Source organism: Pristiophorus japonicus, chromosome 5 (genome assembly GCF_044704955.1).
Source record: "Pristiophorus japonicus isolate sPriJap1 chromosome 5, sPriJap1.hap1, whole genome shotgun sequence".
Lineage (NCBI taxonomy): Eukaryota > Metazoa > Chordata > Chondrichthyes > Pristiophoridae > Pristiophorus > Pristiophorus japonicus.
Window position 1 is genome coordinate 200,957,323 of NC_091981.1, and position 21,758 is coordinate 200,979,080.

At 46.4% G+C, this 21,758-nt stretch overlaps 1 protein-coding gene across 5 annotated transcripts in view; it reads right to left on the reverse strand.

Annotated features, from left to right (window-relative positions):
* The window catches only part of coa1 (cytochrome C oxidase assembly factor 1), a 60,594-nt gene that overhangs the window by 23,429 nt on the left and 15,407 nt on the right, over nt 1-21,758 (reverse strand). For 2 of the 5 annotated variants that reach the window (XM_070881214.1, XM_070881215.1), the window contains exon 2: nt 4,049-4,195. The exons of 2 other annotated variants lie outside the window; for them this stretch is intronic. The gene's annotated coding sequence lies outside the window, so the exon portion shown is untranslated. Of the gene's footprint in view, nt 1-4,048; nt 4,196-18,737; nt 18,791-21,758 lie in introns of those variants that run through there. One more of the 5 variants, XM_070881217.1, reaches the window with a different exon arrangement.

Here is a 21,758-nt window from a genome sequence, read left to right on the forward strand (position 1 = left end):
AGCGAGGGCTCTTGATGAACTAATATCAGAATACCCATAACCATTATATTGTTACAAAGGTTCTTGTTAGAATTCTTTATACACAGTAATGCCACAATAGTCAGTCACCTGTGCAAGGCCGACAGCATAAATTTTCAGATCATTATTTTGACAGTTCTGAAATCAGGACTACCTGAAATGTGAAACAACTTAAAAAATATATATAGTGACATCCTACAGCTTGATTGAGGGATAAATATTGGCCATGACACACCAGGGATAATTCCCTGCTCTTCTAAATAGTGCCATGGGATCTTTTACGTACACCTGGTTTAATGTCTCACCCGAAAGACGGCACCTCCGACAATGCACTTCCTCACCACTGCACTGGAGTACCAACTTACAAAAAATCTATCCTGTCCTCATAAGTTAATCCTTTGAGCATTCTGGTGAACCTGCGCTGCACCCCTTCCAAGGCTGATATATATTTCCTGAGGTGTGGTATCCAAAACTGAACGCAGTACTCTAAATGGGGTCTAACCAGAGCTGTGTAACAAATATAACTTTCACCGGGGACTTATCCTGGGCCAATATTTATCCCTCAATCAACATAATAAAAAAAAATTATCTGATCGTTATCACTTTGCTGTTTGTGGGAGCTTGCTTGTGCGCAAATTGGCTACTGCGTTTCCCACAGTACAACAGTGACTACACTCCAAAAGTACTTCATTGGCTGTAAAGTGCTTTATGATGTCCAGTGGTCATGCAAAGCGCAATAAAATCCAAGTCTTCTTTCTTCTGTCTCTACCATTCACAGAACTCTGCATTTCCCATCTCACAAATGAAGATGCTCTATAGAAAGCACTGGCAAGATCCCAAATGGAAAGAAAACCTGACCTGAACTCTTTTCAATCATTAATAATTAAATGATGATGCAGTGAGCATATTTACGACCAGCACCAAATTGCTGATTTCTGCAAAAGGACTATAATACTGTAAATTTAGCATCACTGTAATGCAAAAATTGTCACCAATGCCAAATGTGTAGTAAAGTTGAGGCATCAGTCATCTTTTGCTCATAAAACAGACTAAAGATTTTCAAAGAACAAGAAAACTGAAGCAATCAGGACTGTAAACCCTCAAGTCTCAATAACACTAATTTCTGTAAATCAGTCAGCTCAATAAAATATAACTATATGGTCGGTCGGTGCTAAGTGCACGACTACAAATGGCTACCAGTATGGACCAAATGAGCTTCAATTTATCATACATTAAGAAAACACTTGACTGGAAGGGTTAGAAAATTGAAAACTTTAAAGTATAACATGTGCTGTTTATCTTCCTGTGGCTTTCCCTCTATTGAATGACAGTTAGACCAGTCATGCCCAGAAACAATGTGGCACAGTTCACAAAACTTTAATTACTGCGACACCGTTATAATTATGTAACTACCCATTCCGATTGTCCTTTAGAAATGCTTCAACCAAGTGATAAACATTGAGAGACATGATGTTTTGATAAACATTTGTTTCCTGCCAGAACAGCACTGCTTCCCTTAAGTGCTGTACAGAGCTGGTACAAAACCACAATAGCAAGCATTGTCTTACTTGAGGGCCACTCCCAGGTATACTCCTGCTACGGAATGCTGGGATGCCTGAGATTCCTTATACGGATTCCCAATTTCAATCATGCTACAAGTGCTGATGATTAACATTATTGACAAACTAATTTGCTCTTGCCATGTGTGAATATTTAAAAATAAGTGTTAATTTCTGGAGCAGTCGGCGTGGCGGGTCGCGATTCCGTTGCTGCTTCCATCCCGCTCCAGAAAGCGATTTTACATCAATGGGGCCTATTAAGCCCACCCAGTGCATTACCTGGCCCAAGTAAATGGTGTGGGGCTGATGACATCATCCATGATGCGATTTCAGCCGGTAGATTTAAGGGAGCCATGGCCACATTGTATTTGAAAGTTCATCTAGGAGGGTGCACTGGAGCTTTTGATTGCTCCACATACTTGCAAACATGACTGCACAGAAGCAGAGGGGTGCTTGTGGAGGGAGTCAGAGCACGCAGGGAGGTCCTCTTCCATTCCGACGGGCGGGAGAGACCACCCCAGGAGACAAAAAGAGCCTGGCTCAAGAAAGCAGAGGAGATCAACAGCAGGGATGTGGGGTCAGGAGAACCTGGGTGCAGTGCTGGAAACGTTTCAATTATCTCATTAAATCAGGAATTGAGAGTTCAAAACCAAACTCTATCTCATCCTGCTGTGCCTCTCATCACATCCCCATCACTCTGCCTTCCCTACCCTTCTCCTGCACATCCTTACTCACACCAACATACCTTACACGTCCACTAAAGTGAAAGATGACACACAAGTAGATTCACAAGGGTAGTCACTTGGGCGTTTTATTCAATGTTAATGCCAAGTTTCCGTTAATGTGATGTCAACCATAAAAATCTTTATTTTCACCACTTTCTGGTCTTGGACAAATTTGTGTGCACCTTTGGAAATGGCTTAGTGAGTTGCAGTGAATGGCGAGACATAACGGTACCTCCACCAATGGTGATCAGTATAAAATGAATGGCTTGGCCAATATGGGGATGGTTTATGGTGTTGGTGTGCAGTGGTTCCAACCTGGCGCAGTATATGGCAGCCATATGGGTGTACAGCGTAAAGTGTAAAGTTAAGTCATCCCTGGCCTCCCAGGCAGCAATGTGCTCGGGTACTGATGCCCTTTATCAGGTGATTGCAGAGAAGGTTGGTGGTGTTCCAGATGTACACTGACGATATCCAGCTCTATCTCACCACCACTTCTCTTGACCTCTCCATGGTCTCTAAATTGTCAGACTGCTCATCTGACATCCAGTACTGGATGAGCAGAAATTTTCTCCAATTAAATATTGGGAAGACCAAAGCCACTGTCTTTGGTCCCCGCCACAAACTGCGTTCCCTAGCCACCGATTCCATCTCTCTCCCTAGCATATGACTGAGGCTGAATAGACTGTTCGCAATCTAGGCGTCATATTTGATCCTGAAATGAGCCTCCGGCCACATATCCGCGGCATAACCAAAACTGACTATTTCCACCTCGCCCCTGCCTCAGCTCATCTGCTCCCGAAACCCTCATCCATGTCATTGTTACCTCTAGACTTGACTACTCCAAATCACTCCTGGGCTGGCCTCCCACATTCTACCCTACGTAAACTTGAAATTATCCAAAACTCTGCAGCGTGTGCCCTAACTCGCACCAAGTCCCGCTCACGCATCACCTGTGCTTGCCGACCCACAGCGGTTCCTGGTTAAGCAATGCCTCGATTTCAAAATTCTCATCCTTGGTTACAAATAGCTCCATGGCCTTGCCCCTCCCTATCTCGATAATCTCTTTCAGCCTCACAACCCCACCCCCGAGATGTCTGCGCTCCTCAAATTCTGCCCTCTTGAGCATCCCTGATTATAACTGCTCAACCATTGGTGACCATGCCTTCGGCTGCCTAGGCCCCAAGCTCTGGAACTCCCTCCCTAAACCTCTCCATCGCTCTTTCCGCCTTTAAGACGCTCGTTAAAACCTATCTCTTTGACCAAGCTTTTGGTCCTCTACCGTAATTTCTTCTTATGTGGCTTGGTGTCAAATTTATTTGTTTTGTCTTACAACACTGCTGTGAAGTTTGGGATTTTTTACTACATTAAAGGCACTATATAAATAAAAATTGTTGTTTTTGTTGGTGCTGCTGGTGTGCCTGGTGCTGCTGGTGTAAGGGCTCATCGTGGTCAGTTTCTGAGGTCAAAGGTGAGACAGAAGAAATGGCACCCATGCTGATGGAATAGATGCCTTCTTTCAGATCCGACGTTAAACTGAGGCCCTGCTTGCCCCCTCAGGTGGACGTTAAAGATTCACTATTCGAAGAACAGCAGGGGCGTTCTTCTGATACACTGGCCAACATTTATCTTTCAATCAACACCTTAAACAGAGGAGCTGGTGATTTATTTCATTGCTATTTGTGGGATCTTGTTGTGTGCAAATTGTTTCCTGCATTACAACAGTGACTACACTTCAAAAGTACTTACTTGGCTGTAAAGCGCTTTTGGACATCCCATACAAGTGCAAGTTCTTTCTGGTCCGAAATCCAGTCTTGGATCTGCTGCAATTTCCTCCAGTTAAACATTAGGAAGACTGAAGCCATTGTCTTCGTCCCCTGTCACAAACTCAGTACCCTTAAACAGGAACAGACACAAGTCTTCCATGTTGATCAGGGGTTTCCAATAATATTTCCACATTTACACATAGGATTACATAGGATATATGGCACAAAAACAGGCCATTCGGCCCAATCAGTCCATGCCAGCATTTATGCTCCACTCGAGCCTCCTCCTGTGTTTCCTTATCCAAATCTATTAGCATAACCCAGTACTCCCCCCTCCCCCTTCATTTGCTTGTCTAGCCTCCCCTTAAATGCATCTATACTATTTGCTTCAACCACTCCCTGTGGTAGCGAGTTCTACATTCTCACCACTCTTTGGGTAAAGAAGTTTCTTCAGAAGTCCCTGTGGATTTCTTGGTGACTATCTTATATTGATGGCCTCTAGTTATGTTCTTACCCACAAGTGAAAACATTCTCTCTGTATCCACTCTATCAAAACCTTTCAATTTTAAAGACCTCTATTAGGTCACCCCTCAGCTTTCTTTCCCTCTTTCCTCCTCCCCCCCCCCACCCAAGATAAGAGAGACTAAGTCTGTTCATCCTTTCCTGATACATATACCCTCACATTTCTGGTATCATCCTTGTAAATCTTCTCTGCACCCTCTTCAATGCCTCTACATCCTTTTTATAATATGGCGACCAGAACTGTACACAATACTCTCAGTGTGGTCTAACGAAGGTTCGATACTAGTTTAGCATAACCTCCCTATTTTTCAACTTTCAACTCTACCTCCAGAAATAAACCCTAGTACATGGTTTGCTTTTTTTATGGCCTTGCTAAACTCTGTCATAACTTTTAGCAATTTGTGTATTTGTACTCCAAGATCCCTTTGTCCCTCTATCCCACCTAGACTCGCACCCTCCAAGTAATAAGTGGCTTCTCTATTCTTTCTACCAATATGGGATACCTCACATTTATCTGTGTTGAACTTCATATGCCCATTCTGCACGGTATGTTAAAGTCAAGAACATTTCCTCTGAAACCACATTTTTATTACATGCCACTCGGCCTTACTAACTAGCCACTGACTCAGGTTGAGCCAGACTGTTCACAGCCTTGGCATCCTATTCGACCCCAGCTGAGCTTCCAAGCTCTGTAACATCACCCCTGCCTCAGCCCATCTTGCTGCTAAAATACTCATCGTTTGTTTTGTCACTTCCAGACTCAACTATTCCAATGTTCTCCTGAGATCCTCCACACTCTATAAACATGGGTCTCTTAAGGAGTACGATATATTTTTGTTTAGTCTGAGAGTTAGAAGGTTGAAAAACTGATGACCGGCAGAGGGAAATTAAGTGGGGACCCTATACAGCCATTTTCTGGCAGGCCTTCAAATGGGACACTGTTTAAATATGCAAGTTGAGGTCCTACACCGGTTGTAGGACCCAGATTGGAATTTTCATGGAGAAATGGCTGGATCATGCAAAGTGAATGCTCGTCCCAATTTTGAGAGGCATTAAGAGGCCTAACCAATGGTCCTTAAAGGAACCGCTGGAGGCCACTCAGAAAAGTTAAGTTTATCCTAAGATATTTGTAGGTCCAGGAGGAGTATTCATACAATACCTTTCTGCCAGGCCATTCTCGCCACCCCTTTCCCCTGGAATCTGCTCCCCTCCCAAGCTCAGCGCAGAATCTGGCTACAGTAGTGCGCCTGTTTGGCGCCCGTATCTGCCGTAAAAAATTTGAATGAAGCCCCGAACCCGAAAATGACAAGCTGAGCATTGGTTAATCATGTGTCCTGCATCTCTGCTATTTTCCAGCTGGAATTTTTCACTGGGTTATCATAGAAACATAGAAATTAGATGCAGGAGCAGGCCATTCGGCCCTTCGAGCCTGCACCGCCATTCAATAAGATCATGGCTGATCATTCAACCTCAGTACCCCTTTCCTGCTTTCTCTCCATACCTCTTGATCCCTTTGGCCGTAAGGGCCATATCTAACTCCCTTTTGAAGATATCGAACGAACCGGCCTCAACAACTTTCTGCGGTAGAGAATTCCACAGGTTAACCACTCTCTGAGTGAAGAAGCTTCTCCTCATCTCAGTCCTTATTCTTCGACTGTGACCCCTGGTTCTGGAATTCACCAGCAATGGGAACATTCTTCCTGCCTCTAACCTGTCCAATCCTGTCAGAATTTTATATGTTTCTATGAGATCCCCTCTCATTCTTCTAAACTCCAGTGGATACAAGCCCAGTTGATCCAGTCTCTCCTCATATGTCAGTCCTGCTATCCCGGGAATCAGTCTGGTGAACCTTCGCTGTACTGCCTCAATAGCAAGAACGTCCTTCCTCAGATTACAAGACCAAAACTAAACACAATATTCTAGGTATGGCCTCACCAAGGCGCTGTACAACTGCAGTAAGATCTCCCTGCCCCTATACTCAAATCCTCTAGCTATGAAGGCCAACATTCCATTTGCCTTCTTCACCACCTGCTGTACCTGCATGCCAACCTTCAATCGGTACAGAAAAATCAATTGTTCCAGCCAGCTTCAATTAAATTGCCAATAAAAGCTTTTTTTGTTACCATACACCAAATTTAAATCAATATAATTGTCTTCCAATTTGCTGGAAAATTTAACAGCAGACTGCGGCAATAAATGGTGTTAATGTGAATCACTGCAATACTGCGCAACTCCCTAGCAGTAAACTTGGGTGAGGCATTTAACGGACACGACATGACACAGGTTCAACTGCAAGGGAGTTGACACAATGGGGTGAGTTTCAACCCCCAAAAACAGGTGGGGTGGGGTGGGGTCGGGTGAGATGTTAAAAGTTTTAACAGAGGTGGAACAAGGGAAGGGCAGCCAACCCAGGAGGCAGGTTGGCCATTTAAATATTTGAATGAGCCTGGCAGCTGTTAAGGCTTGTAAGGTTATTGAAGTAGAATGGGAAGAATCCCAGCCCCCAGTGACAGGCATAAACTTCCAGATTCCATTACTGAGCCGGGCTGGCTGGACATTCATCTACAGTGCCCTGCCCAGGTATTGAACTACTGAGTCTGGCACAGAGAGCTGACTTGCTTCTGAACTTCCATCGCCAGGCACGTCATCTTGGAGTCACTTCAACTCCAAACAGAGCATGCTTTGCTTCTCCAGGGGCATTAGTCGGCAGTGTGTTTTAGTTCCACTAAATAATCTCAGTTTTTGTTATATGGGATCTGAAATACCTCAGGCTACCTTCATTAGTTTAAAACTCTCAAAAAAAATGCAAGGCCTCTTGATGAACTTATTTAATCGCCAAGTGTTTCAAATTGGACCAATTAGGTCCAACCTGCAGCTAGCAGATTCGATGTAGTTTCTTTAAACCCTGAGTTATTGCAAGCTTTACTTTTGTCCATTAGCTGTGGTAATTTATCAAACGAACAAACATTCAGGACAGCCAAATTGCACGTTGTTACGTTTTCGATGTACCCCCTGCAGGCCTCAATTGGTCAGTGCAGAGAAGGCGATGGAAGAGGATATAATCAACTGTACCAAATAGTATGATGAGCTCAAAAATTGATAATTCATCACAGTCAAATCAATTTTTTTCTGATTGTTAATTTTCTTAACTTTTTTTTAATCTGTATTTGTAGTTGTTTTTCAGTTATATAACTGCTCACCAGTAAGTAATTGAAGGTGGAAACACTTTCAATGAGAAAATGAAGAATGGCCACTTGGGCGAGGTATCAGAGGACAGCCAACAGCCCTGGAACTGTAGCACAAGAAGGGTCAATGGACAAGGGAAAAACAACAGACAACAAATGGAACTAGCCATGTTGAAGAAGATGTGACGGTCTGCAGAAAGACATTATAGGAACAGGAGCAGGCCATTTAGCCCATCGAGCCTGTTTTGCCATTCATTTAGATCATGGCTGGTTCTGTATCTTAACCCCCTATTCCGCAACCCTTAATACCCTTTGCCTAACAAAAATCTATCAATCTCATTTTGGAATTTTCAATTGACCTAGCCTAACCCCACTGTTTCATATATCATGAGACAAATTCTTAAAAACCATGAGATTTGGTAAGAAATCAGGAGTTACTATTTTTTCCAAACCTAAACCAACATAGATTGACAGTTTGTTTATAAACCTTATTAGTGGCTTTATTTAATCTCTAACAGGTCACAGCACTTTACAAAAACTATATTACTGCATCTCGAAAAGCTTTACAAAAAGCTTCTTAAAAATCCTACCCATTATCACCACGCTGCCATGCATCTCGGTTACGATGACTAATATAAAGTAATTATACAATTAAGCATATATATTTATGGCTTGGGACCCCTGCCAGCAGGAGGAGGCGAGCATTCCGCCCACTGCCCTCCTGTTTGATGCTTGATGTTAAAATCAAGCCTCAACTCTCCTGTGAACCAAAACCTATGCTATTATACATGCTGTATCTGAGATAGTCCAGAAGTATGTTTTATTGGTGTTTTTGGTCCCCACCATAAACTCTGATCCTTGTCACAGACTCCATCCTGCTCCCAGCCATTCAGGCTGAGCCAGACAGTGAGACCCTTGACTCTGTTCGATCCAGAGCTGAGCTCCAAACACCACATCCCACCCATCACCACAACCTCTTGTTTCCATCTCTGCAACGCTGCCTGTTTCTGCTCCTAGCTCAGCTCCTGTACTGCTGAAACCCTTTATCCATGCTTTTACTGTATGTCCAACAATTGAGTTCGAAAGTCATTGAAGGAGTAAAAGGAGTTTGGATTTTGTACCAAATCTGGACTCCCTTTTGCTTTACAATTGACTCAATGTGGTAGGTTAGAAATATCTGTAATATAACCATCATACAAAGTTTGCGCTCCTGTTATATGTTTCAATGCATTTGCCAAGGATAATCTATTCCTCATCTCCAGTCCATGCCTCCTGCAAACAGATGATGCTGTGCAACTGAGGAGAATAATGAAAGAGGGGGTAGAATGAAAAAGACTACAATAACTTTAAAACAAGTGTCCCTTTATCTAAAGCAGCCGATTTTGACAATCATTCTCCTAAACATTGCAGCTTATAACAGTTTGTATTGTCGATTCCCCTGGTTTGCTCTTCTCCTCGTCCCTCTTCTACGCTTCTTGTATTTGTTGGGATCCTGAGTTCCAGGAACCTCGGACCCGCTTCAACATTTAATCTCTTGAAACAGAATTGGAGGGCAGAACTCATCACCCTGCACACCAGGGCTGCGATTTCGCCAACGAGTTGGGTGTGGGTGGTATCGGTGGTGTGTGGGAAACACGTTCCCAGCTGCAGCCCGTCCTCTAAACGTAATCTTCTGTAGCTACAGCTGGTTAAGCCCGCCCTGCGCATTTCCCAGCCAATTAACTGGAAGCAGGTCTGATGACGCGTTTACTTAAAGGGACCATTCCCAACTTTTGTTTGACCGTTCTTCTGTCAGTGTCTTGCAGCATTGAGGTGCTGCAAACACTGACAAACATTGCAAGGCTGTACGCAGGCTCTCCCAACACTCCCTCCAAATGCAGCCTGGTTGCACATTGCACAGGAGGGCACAAGCAGGGATATCGTCAGGAGGACTGGTTGCAGTGGCGCAAACCTTTCAATGATCTCAGTACATCACGAAAAGTTACTGAAAAGCCATGCTCAACCTTATCCTGCTGTGCCACACATCACATCCCCATCACTCTGCCCTTCCCTAACCTTACTCACATCACCACCCATCCCTCTCTCTCTACATTATCACTTCCTTATCTCACTAGCCATCCCTCACATTCACCATCATTCCTTGTCCAATCATACCAACTAAGGTAGGCACTTGGGTTTCAGCCAATGTTTATGTAGAGAATCTGTTACTGTGTTGTCAAACATTGAAATCTTTATTTTGAACACTTTGTTCTTGTGCAGATTTGTGTGCACCTTTGGAAGTGGCTTAGTGAGTGGCAATGAATGGTGACATAACGGTACCCCTGCACAATGGTAATGAGTGTGAAAGGAATGGCTGGTGTGGGGTGGTGCCAACCTGACACATCATGTGGCAACCAGGGTGCACAACGTCAAGTGAAGTAAATGTAACCATGGCGAGGCCATCCCTGGTGTCCCGGGCAGCAATGTGGTCAGGTGTTGATGCCCTGTGTTCTATGCAGCATCAGGTAATTGCGGAGAAGTTTGCTGTTGTTGTTTGGTGATGCTGGTGTGCCTGGTGATGTTGATGTTGGGGCTGTTCGTGGTGGGATTATGAGGACCAAGGTGAGTCTTTATCCAGGGCACCAATGCAGCTGGAATAGATGGCAGGTGAAGTTGAAATGACAGAAGCGATTTCAATTATGAGACACTTGTTCCAAGGAGGTGACAGTGATTAGGCAGTTCACTGCAAAGACTTCCAAACTGCATAGAGCTCAAAATGTAATTCCAAATCCTGAAGGCTTCAGCTTCAGATATTGGAAAGTGAACAACTGTGAAATGATAGCTTTTATATCACTTTTGTAGCTGTCAACTTGCTAAAGCTATAGAAAGTCACTGAACCCGGCTCCACTTATCTGGCAAGTTCCAAGAGGGATGGGAAACCCGACAAAAAGGTGGTAGAATTGTACGTGCCTCCTTTTAACCTTCTTAAATACCACTAAACTACCTGTTAAGTATGTTAATGAATTGGTCTGCCGCCTGGCGTCAGGTTTGCGATTGGTACGCAGACCTGACAGGTCAGAAACTCACACAGAGACGGGTTCAGAGCGGGATCCCGACCTGCTGTCAATCAGGGCCATTTTGACAGCTGGCCCGCCTCCAAACCTGCACTCGCTGGGCTGGGAAGATTCCGGCCTAGATTTCCACTGAAGCAGCTGATTAGAGAGAAACCAAAATATGGGTGGGAGAAGATGAAATTCAATACTCCAATATTTATTCCCTCCATAAATGTGAAAATTCAGAAGAAACATTCCAAATTCTAAATATTCTGTCAGGGGGCAGCTTCCCGGAGATCTGCCACATCACATCTCCCAAACAGAAGGCAGCTGCTCAGTTGACACATCATCATAGGCAGTCCCTCGAAATCGAGGAAGACTTGCTTCCACTCCAAAAATAAATTCAGGTGACTGAACAGTCAAATATGGGAATTACAGTCTCTGTCGGAGGTGGGACAGACAGTCGTTGAAGGAAAGGGTGGGTGGGGAGTCTGGTTTGCTGCACACTCCTTCCGCTGTCTGCGCTTGTTTTCTGCATGCTCTCGGCGACAAGAACTCGAGGAGCTCAGCGTCCTCATTAAGATCCACGACCCGGTCCTAGACAATACTCTTCCTCCATTTAGGGCAGTCTTTGGACAGGGACTTCCAGGTGTCAGTGGGGGTGTTGCACTTTATCAAGGAGGCTTTGAAATGTTTCCTCTGCCCACTTAGGGCTCGCTTGTCGTGTAGGAGTTCCGAGTAGAGCGCTTGTTTTGGAAGTCTTGTGTCGGGCATGACAGTGTCATGACAGTGTTTCTCAAACACAATGCAGAGCACAGTTCTACGATGGAAGCACATTTAAAGGAAATTTAGGAAGCTTGTATGAAATAAAGATACTAGGGGCTAAATTCAATAGCCCCCGAAAACAGGTGTGGAGATTGTGATGTGCGATTAACCTGCACCCATTCAATGTGATGCGGGCAGTACGCCAACTTTGTGCTGCCTGCTCATTTCCCCGACTGTAGCGTGCATAGAAACAAAGAAACATAGAAAATAGGTGCAGGAGTAAGCCTGCCCCACCATTCAATATGATCATGGCTGATCATGCAACTTCAGTACCCCATTCCTGCTTTCTCTCCATACCCCTTGATCCCTTTAGCCGTAAGGGCCACATCTAACTCCCTTTTGAATATATCTAACAAACTGGCCTCAACAACTTTCTGTGGTAGAGAATTCCACAGGTTCACAATTCTCTGGATGAAGAAGTTTCTCCTCATCTTGGTCCTAAATGGCTTACCCTTTATCCTTAGACTGTGATCCCTGGTTCTGGACTTCTCCAACATCGGGAACATTCTTCCTGCATTTAACCTCGGCATTAGGTCCAATCCTGTCAGAATTTTGTATGTTTCTATGAGATCCCCTCTCATTCTTCTGAATTCCAGTGAATATAAGCCTAGTCGATCCAGTCTTTGTTCATATGTCAGTCCTGCCATCCCAGGAATCAGTCTGGTGAACCTTCACTGCACTCCCTCAATAGCAAGAATGTCCTTCCTCAGATTAGGAGACCAAAACTGTACACAATATTCAAGGTGTGGCCTCACCAAGGCCCTATACAACTGCAGTAAGACCTCCCTGCTCCTATACTCAAATCCTCTCGCTATGAAGGCCAACATGCCATTTGCCTTCTTCACCGCCTGCTGTACCTGCATGCCAACTTTCAATGACTGATGTACCATGACACCCAGGTCTCGTTGCACCTCCCCTTTTCCTAATCTGTCACCATTCAGATAATATTCTGCATTCCTGTTTTTGCCACCAAAGTGGATAACCTCACATTTATCCACATTATACTGTATCTGCCATGCATTTGCCCACTCACCTAACCTAACCCTGCAGCCTCTTGGCATCCTCCTCACAGCTCACACCGCCACCCAGCTTAGTGTCATCTGCAAACTTGGAGATATTGCATTCAATTCCTTCGTCTAAATCATTAATGTATATTGTAAATTGGTGGGGTCCCAGCACTGAGCCCTGCGGCATCCCACTAGTCACTGCCTGCCATTGTGAAAAGGACCAGTTTATCCCGACTCTCTGCTTCCTGTCTGCCAACCAGTTATCTATCCACGTCAATACATTACCCCCAATACCATGTGCTTTAATTTTGCACACTAATCTCGTGTGGGACCTTGTCAAAAGCCTTTTGAAAGTCCAAATACACCACATCCACTGGTTCTCCCTTGTCCACTCTACCAGTTACATCCTCAAAAAATTCTAGAAGATTTGTCTAACCGTGCTGTTCATTGGCTGCATGCAACAGCAGGGTCCCAAAATCATGAGAGATTAGCACCACTTAAAGCTAGCCTGCACCATTAAATCCATTCTGTACCACTTAAAGGAAAGGTGCACTGTGGCTGGAGCAAGTGGTGGAAGTCGTTCTACAACTGATTCTGACCCAAGAAACATTCAATAATGGCACAACATGTGAGCGAGTCGGCTCCATGTTTTACGATGCTGCACTGGAATCCTTGGTGGAGGAGGTGGAAAGGAGGAGACACATCCTGTATCCATAGGGGGCCAGGAGGCCCTCCAGACAAATGCTCTGAAGGCAGTGGGAGCAGATAGCTGTGGAAATCAATGCTAGGAGTCAAGTCCCGAGGACCTGAATGCAGTGCTGCAAGAAATTTAATGACCTCACACGAGTGGTTGAGATCAGTGAATGCATCTTCAAATGCCACATCCCACCAACTGCACTACTAGTCTTAGCAACTTCACAATGAATCACACCCCATCACTCACTGGTAGACTGCCAGAAAGCCTGCATGTAATGTCAAGGAGCATGTAAGAGGCCAGCACCAACTTGGCACAGGGCTTTGAGCCCATCCTTTCCAACATGGAAGTGGCGGCCAACTACATTTGCACACTAGACCCAACCATGATGCAGAGTCTGAAGGCTGATGTCTCAGGTTCCATTGCAGCACGAGCAGGAAGTGGCAGTGGCTCCATGGAGCACGACCCTGCTGTCTTCTGTCAGAATGACAGCATTTGGGCATCCACCCCTGCCACACCCCCAGTGCCTTTGCTGTTGCCTGTCAGCCAGCCAGCCCAAACTGCTGCCGCCCATGCCGAGATAGTGCAGTCCTCAGCCGGGCCTTCAAGCTCAGAGCTGCTCAAGGTCATCCTCCAAGGCCATCTGCAGTCTCCTCCACTGAAAGTCAACAGCCTTCCATCAGCCATGCTGCAGCCACTGGGGTAGCACTGTGTAGGAGCACGGGGACAGGCAAAGGTACATGGAAGACAGGCACTAAGGGTGATTAGTTTACGTTTCTATGCAATATGGCATGCTTTGATCTATAAATTTTGTTTGGAATGTTTATTTTGTTTTGGTTTTTACTTTGCATTGTGGCAAGTGGACACTATGATGCTCAGTTACAGAGGGCAGGTGGTGAGTTAGGAATTGGGGTTGCGTTTATGACTATCGCACTCGAATTAGTTCTTCACGGGCAGCCGAGCCAAAAAGGGGCTGTTTAGGTTGCATCCTCCATTCCTCCTCCTCTTCTTCCTCATGCTCCTAAGCTGGTAGCCCTGTGCCCTCATGGTGAAGTTGCGCAGCATGCAGTAGACCACCTTGAATCTTGAGACTCACTCTGCAAGTCTCCAGCGCAATCCAGGCAATGGAAGCATTGTTTCAGCATGCCAATGGTCTGCTCAATCACATTTTAAATGGCAGCATGGTTTTCATTATACGCATGCGGCCCACACGTGCGTGGGTTATGCCATGTCGTCAGCGGAAATTCCTTGTTGACCCGTAGCCACCGTTTTATTTAACGTGGTGGCTCCATGTTTTGGATCTTTAAGGACACTCGTAACGCCCAAATAACGGACGCTGCAGATCCGAATTTTGCGGCCAACGTGTAAGTAACTAGGAAATGTATAATTGAGCCTGTCAAGTATTTCCATAGAACCATTTGGAAGCCCATATTTGGGCCCAGCCTGCCATAGGTGACCCCATGATCTAATGTAATGTACCATTCACAATAAAAAGGCAGAAAATGATCAATAGACTCATATAATTACCTGTAATATTCTGAAACCCCAGATTAAATAAAAGTACGCAACAAGTCACCTTACAGATAGCCACTCTGTTACCAGGTCACCCCAAGAGTATATCATGGAGTGACGTGGAAAAAGACTGTGGAAAATCTTCTAAAATGGGAATTTTGTAAGCTTGGGAATTAGTTGCAGACGGGGAGGGTTGTGCTAAGTAAACCAGCTGAATTATACACGAGTAATGTAAACTTTAAAGCAAAACAAACTAACAGGAAGGAACTGATGTGTCATTCCTGCAAAAATATGGGAATTTCAAGCAGCAGGTGTTGACTGGGCAGACATACCCATCAAAAGTGTCACCAACTCAGTGCTTGAGCTCAAAATCTCAAAACTTGAGAAGGAGCTGGAAAGAATTCAACACATCAGGGAGGAAGGGCAGTTTTTGGAGTGAGTTTGAGAGTAGTCCACACCGATGATAGTTAGGGAGCAGGTAGAGGAGGAGAAAAAATGGGGGACTATTTGAGGGGCGGGAAAAGGTGGGAAGGAAAGGTTTAAAAAAAAGAGAGGACCAGAGCAACTTATGCTGTCAAACAGATTTTAAGCGTTTGCTTCCGGAGGGATAAATGAGAACTCTGGGCAGAGCCAAACAAATATCCACGGCACCAACAAACAGGAGATCGTTTGGGTGGGGGAAGTGTTAGATTTGCAACATGGCTTGAAATGCAGAAGGTAATAGGGGATTCAATAATTCAAGCGACTGACACATCCTTTGCATTGCGGTCCCGGATGCTTTGTTGCCTCCCAGGTGCTAATGTAAGGGACATATCGCATAGACTGCAAAAGATTTTGCAAGGGGAGGGAGCGCAACCAATCATTGTGGCCCATGTGGGAGCCAATGATGTAGGCAAAGAAAGGTGTCTCGGTTTAACGTTTCTCCGACAGTGCAGCACTCCCTCAGTACTGCAGTGGAGAGTCAGCCGAGATTTGGTGCTCAAATCTTTGGAGTGGTTATTGAATCCACAACCTTCTGACTCTGAGGCGAGAATGTGACCACTGAGCCAAGGCTGATATTGAACAGTGACAACCAGAAAATAGCCTGGGGTATTACTGTGAAAAGTGAAAACAGTTTGACAGTCATATAAAGATAAGTTATGTATAACATACATTATGACTGATTTCATATCTGTGTTGAATTTCTTCATTTTTGTAATACAGTACTAGAATCAGAAAATAAGGGCAAAAGTTTCAGCTGGAGTTGCTCCTATTTTTTTGGAGCAACTAGTTTAGTTTGGACTATCTTAGAAATCGCAATTCTTGGCATTTAGTTTGCTCCAGTTCTAGTGAGTTAGTTTAGTTTTGTTTTAGTTCAGTTTTTTTTCCAAAAGGGGGCATTACCAGCCACTTACGCCTGTTTTGCAAGTTTAGGCAGCGAAAAGTTACTCCAAACTAACTTAGAACGGAGTAAGTGTCAACTTTTGTACGCTCAGAAAAACCTTGTGTACAATTTAGAAATTAGGCGTAGGTAGCCAGGGGGGGAAGTTAGGGGATTTTCCAAAGCATTAAACACTTCACTTTTAGCAATAAAGAACCATTATCAATAAAAAATGATAAATAAATCAATAAATCAACCAATCAATAAATCAGTAAATAAAAAATTATTACTGCAGCACCTATTTGCTCAGGAGCACTGGGAGCCCTCCAACAGCACACGCAGCCCTGCCTGCCGAGGAGGTGGTCGGGTGGAGCCCACCGCCGGAGGTGGTGTTCGGGCGGGGCCCCACCGCCGGGGAGGAGTTTGGGTGGGCCCCACCACCGGGGAGGAGTTCGGGTGGGCCCCACCACCGGGGAGGAGTTCGGGTGGGCCCCGCTGGCGAGGAGGTGGTCGGGTGGGCCCCGCCGCCGGGGAGGAGTTCGCACGGGCCCCGCCGCCGGGGAGGTGGTCGGGCAGAGCCCGTCGAAGAACTGGTCGGGCGGGCCCCGCCGAGGTGGTGCTCGAGCAGGGCTCGCCACCGGGGAAGTGTTCGGACGGGTCCCGCCGCTGAGGAGCGAGGGGGGTGGTCGGGTGTGCCCGCCACCGGGGAAGTGTTCGGACGGGTCCCGCCACTGAGGAGCGAGGGGGTGGTCGGGTGTGCCCGCCACCGGGGAAGTGTTCGGACGGGTCCCGCCACTGAGGAGCGAGGGGGGTGGTCGGGTGTGCCCGCCACCGGGGAAGTGTTCGGACGGGTCCCGCCGCTGAGGAGCGAGGGGGTGGTTGGGTGTGCCCGCCACCGGGGAAGTGTTCGGACGGGCCCCGCCACTGAGGAGATGCTCGGTTGGGCCCGCCACCGAGGAAGAGTTCGGGCAGAGCCCGCCACCAGGGAAGAGTTTGGGCGGAGCCCGCCGTCAAGGAGGTGGTCGGGTGGGGCCCACCAAAGAGCTGGTCGGGTTGCCCCATCGCGGAGGTGGTGTTCGGGCCGGCCGGCCGGCCTCGAGGTAAGGGCAGTGGCGATGAGGCGATGCCCGAGGTCGGGCAGCGGCAAGGCGCAGGACGGTGAGGTAGGCAGGCCACTCGGCCCGGGATAGAGGTGGCGACCATCGGGTCGTCCCTTCGGCCAGGGATAGGGCTGTCCGGAGACAGGACGCGTTGGGAGGACCAGGAGCTACTGCGCACGTGCGCAGCTGCCGGCACTCTTTTCAGCGCAGGGCTGTAGCTCCGTCTCCAGCTGCTTATACTGCGCCATGCCAACTGCTAAACAGGCCTGCTGAACACAGAGAATTGTGAGGTAAGTTTTAGGCGCACTTTTAATTCTACAAAATAGGTGGGCCTTTCAGATGTGCGCCGTTCTGAGGGACAGCCGAAACTTGGGCCCCAAGAAGTTAAGTCACAAAAGCTACACACTGTATTCCTTGTAACAAAGATATCAACCTCATAGAATTATATCGCACAAAAGGAGGTCATTCGGCCCATTGCACTTGTGCCGTTTCTCTGAAAGAGCTATCCAATTAGTCTCAATCCCCTGCTCTTTCCTCATAGTCCTGCAAATTTTCCCCCTTGGATAGCTCCACCAAAGAGCCCGCACAGCACATAAGAACATGAAAACATAAGAAACAGGAGCAGGAGTAGGCCATACGGCCCCTCAAGCCTGCTCTGTCTTTTAATAAGACAATGGCTGATCTGATCATGGACTCAGCTCCACTTCCCCGCCCGCTCCCCATAACCCCTTATCGTTTAACTGTCTATTTCCATCTTAAATTTATTCAATGTCCCAGCTTCCACAGCTCTCTGAGGTAGAGAATTCCACAGATTAACAACCCTGTGTGAGATGAAATTTCTCCTTATCTCTGTTTAAAATGGACGGCCCCTTATTCTAAGATCATGCCCTCTAGTTCTAGTCTCCCCCATCAGTGGAAACATCCTCATTGTGTCCACCTCGTCAAGCCCCCTTAATCTTACACGTTTCGATAAGATCACCTCTCATTCTTCTGAATTCCAATGAGTAGAGGCCCAACCTACTCAACCTTTCCTCAGAAGTCAATCCCTTCATCCCCAGAATCAACCTAGTGAACCTTCTTTGAACTGCCTCCAAAGTATATCCTTTTGTAAATATGGAAACCAAAACTGCACGCAGTATTCCAGGTGTGGCCTCACCACTACCTTATATAACTGTAGCAAGACTTCCCTGCTTTTATACTCCATCCACTTTGCAATAAAGGCACAGATACCATTGGTCTTCCTGATCACTTGCTGTACCTGCATACTATCCTTTTGTGTTTCATGCACATGTATCCCCAGGTCCCGCTGTACTGCGGCACTTTGCAATCTTTCTCCATTTAAATAATAACTTGCTCTTTGATTTTTTTCTACCAAAGTGCATGACCTCACACTTTCCAACATTATACTCCATCTGCCAAATTTTTGCCCACTCACTTAGCCTGTCTATGTCCTTTTGCAGACTTTGTGTCCTCCTCACACATTGCTTTTCCTCCCACGATGGACCAAATGGCCTCCTTCTGTGCTGTATTACGTTATGATGAAAGTGCAGTTTTATTACATGTCAAATAAGGAAAAAAAATGTTTTATATGATTTTAAATAGAATAATGTGGCTTTGGTTAGTTGCATCTTGAGAGTTATTTTGACTTTATAACCAGGTTTGCAGCCAAACCGCAAAACTATGTAGAGAATATGTGGCAGATGAAATTTAACACAGAACAGTGAAGTGATTCATTTTGGTAGGAAGAATGAGGACAGGCAATATAAACTAAATATTGTTTATATATGCTAAACAACTTTAAAGAGAATGCAGGAACAGAGAGACCTGGGGGTGTATATACACAGATCTTTGAAGGTGGTAAGAAAAGTTGAGACGGCTCTTTAAAAAGGCATACAAGATCCTTGGCTTTATTAGTGGAGGCATAGAGTACAAAAAACAAGGAAGTTATGCTAAATATTTATTTTAAAAACTGGTTAGGCCCTAGCTGGAGTATTGTGGCCAATTCTGGGCACAACACTTTAGGAAGGACGTCAAGGCCTTGAAGAGTTTTACTAGAATGGTACCAGGGATGTGGGGCTTCAGTTATGTGGAGAGACTAGGATTGTTCTCCTTAGAGTAAAGAAGGATAAGGGGAGAATAATGAAGAGTTTTGATTAAGTAAATAAGGAGAAACTCTTTCCAGTGGCAGAAGGTTCTGTAACCAAAGGACACAGATTTAAGGTAATTGGCAAAAGTACCAGAGGCAAGATGAGAATTTTATTTTACATAGCTAGTTATGATGATCTGGAATGCACTGTCTAAAAAGGTGGTGGAAGCAGATTCAATAGTAGCTTTCAAAAGGAAATAATACTTTCAGCTTCTGGTAAAAATGCACTCTCCCTTCATCCCCGGAAATAATTCTGTCCTCCAATGCCAAAGTCCTTGAGAATCATGGGTATAAAATGAAAGTTTGTGGTGCACTATGCGCTTGAGAACCAATAGAAAAGATCGAGAAGGAAAAGGGGAGGTGGAGTAGCTGTACTTATTAGGGATAACATAATGGCAGGAGAAAAAAGTGATGCAGCTATTAACAAAACAAAAATAGAATCCATATGGATAGAGATAAAAGATAATAAAGGTTCAATCACACTAATAGGTGGAGTCTACAGACCAACTAATAGTGGAAGGGACGTGGAAGAAGAAATATGCAGACAAATTAAGGAAATTAGTAAAAACATAGAATAATCATGATAGAAGATTTCAACTATCCTGATAATGGCCCCAAGTTTCCACATGATTTGCTCCTGATTTTTAGGAGCAACTGGTGTAGAAGGGAGTATCTTAGAAATCGGAATTCTCGTCATTTAGTTTGCTCCAGTTCTAGTCAGTTAGAACAGTTTCACTTTGGAACAGAATTTTTTTTTCCAAAAGGGGGCGTGTCCGGTCAGTTACGCCTGTTTTCAAAGTTTCGTGAGTGAAAACTTACTCCAAACTAACTTAGAATGGAGTAAGTGAAGATTTTTGTACGCTTGAAAAAACCTTGTCTACACTTTAGAAAATCAGGCGTAGGTTACAAATCAGGCGTAGGGAATGGTGGGGGGGGGGGGGGGGCGTTTAAAGGGAAGTTTACAAACATTAAACACTTCAGTTTTACAAATAAAGAGCCATTATCAATAATAAATGATAAATACATCAATAAATCAACCAATAAATCAATCAAAAAAAATTAATAAGAAATAAAAAAAAAAAATTTAAATGAATAAATAAAACATTTTCTACTTACCGACTGCAGCACCGGGCACTCCAATAGCGTGCTGGGATGCCCCCCTCAGTGTGTCTCTCTCAGTGTCTCTATCTCTCTGTCTGTGTTTCTGACGGGGAGGGAAGGTGGAGGGATGGGGCCGGGATGGTGGAGGGATGGGGCCGGGAAGGTGGAGGGAGGAAGGAGATTGGGGGGGGGGAGGGAGGACGGAGATTGGGGGGGGGGAGGGAGGACGGAGATTGGGGGGGGGAAAGGAAGGAGATTGGGGGGGGGGGAGGAAGGAGATTGGGGGGGGGGGGAGGAAGGAGATTGGGGGGGGGGGGGGAGGAAGGAGATTGGGGGGGGGGGGGGGAGGAAGGAGATTGGGGGGGGGGGGGAAGGAAGGAGATTGGGGGGGGGGGAGGAAGGAGATTGGGGGGGGGGAGGAAGGAGATTGGGGGGGGGGGGAGGAAGGAGATTGGGGGGGGGGGAGGAAGGAGATTGGGGGGGGGGGGAGGAAGGAGATTGGGGGGGGGGGGAGGAAGGAGATTGGGGGGGGGGGAGGAAGGAGATTGGGGGGGGGGAAGGAAGGAGATTGGGGGGGGGGGAGGAAGGAGATTGGGGGGGGGAGGAAGGAGATTGGGGGGGGGGAGGAAGGAGATTGGGGGGGGGGAGGAAGGAGATTGGGGGGGGGAGGAAGGAGATTGGGGGGGGGGAGGAAGGAGATTGGGGGGGGGAGGAAGGAGATTGGGGGGGGAGGAAGGAGATTGGGGGGGGGAGGAAGGAGATTGGGGGGGGGAGGAAGGAGATTGGGGGGGGGGGGAGGAAGGAGATTTGGGGGGGGGGAGGAAGGAGATTTGGGGGGGGGGGGAGGAAGGAGATTTGGGGGGGGGGGAGGAAGGAGATTGGGGGGGGGGGAGGAAGGAGATTGGGGGGGGGAGGAAGGATTGGGGGGGGGGGGGGAGGAAGGAGATTGGGGGGGGGGGGAGAGGAGAGATTGGGGGGGGGGGAGGAAGGAGATTGGGGGGGGGGGGGAGGAAGGAGATTGGGGGGGGGGGAGGAAGGAGATTGGGGGGGAGGGGGAGGAAGGAGATTGGGGGGGGGGGGGGGAGGAGGAGATGTGGGGGGGGGGAGTGGGAGGGAGAGGAAGGAGATTGGGGGGGGGGAGGAAGGAGATTGGGGGGGGTGGTGGGGGGAGAAGGAGATTGGGGGGGGGGGAGGAAGGAGATTGGGGGG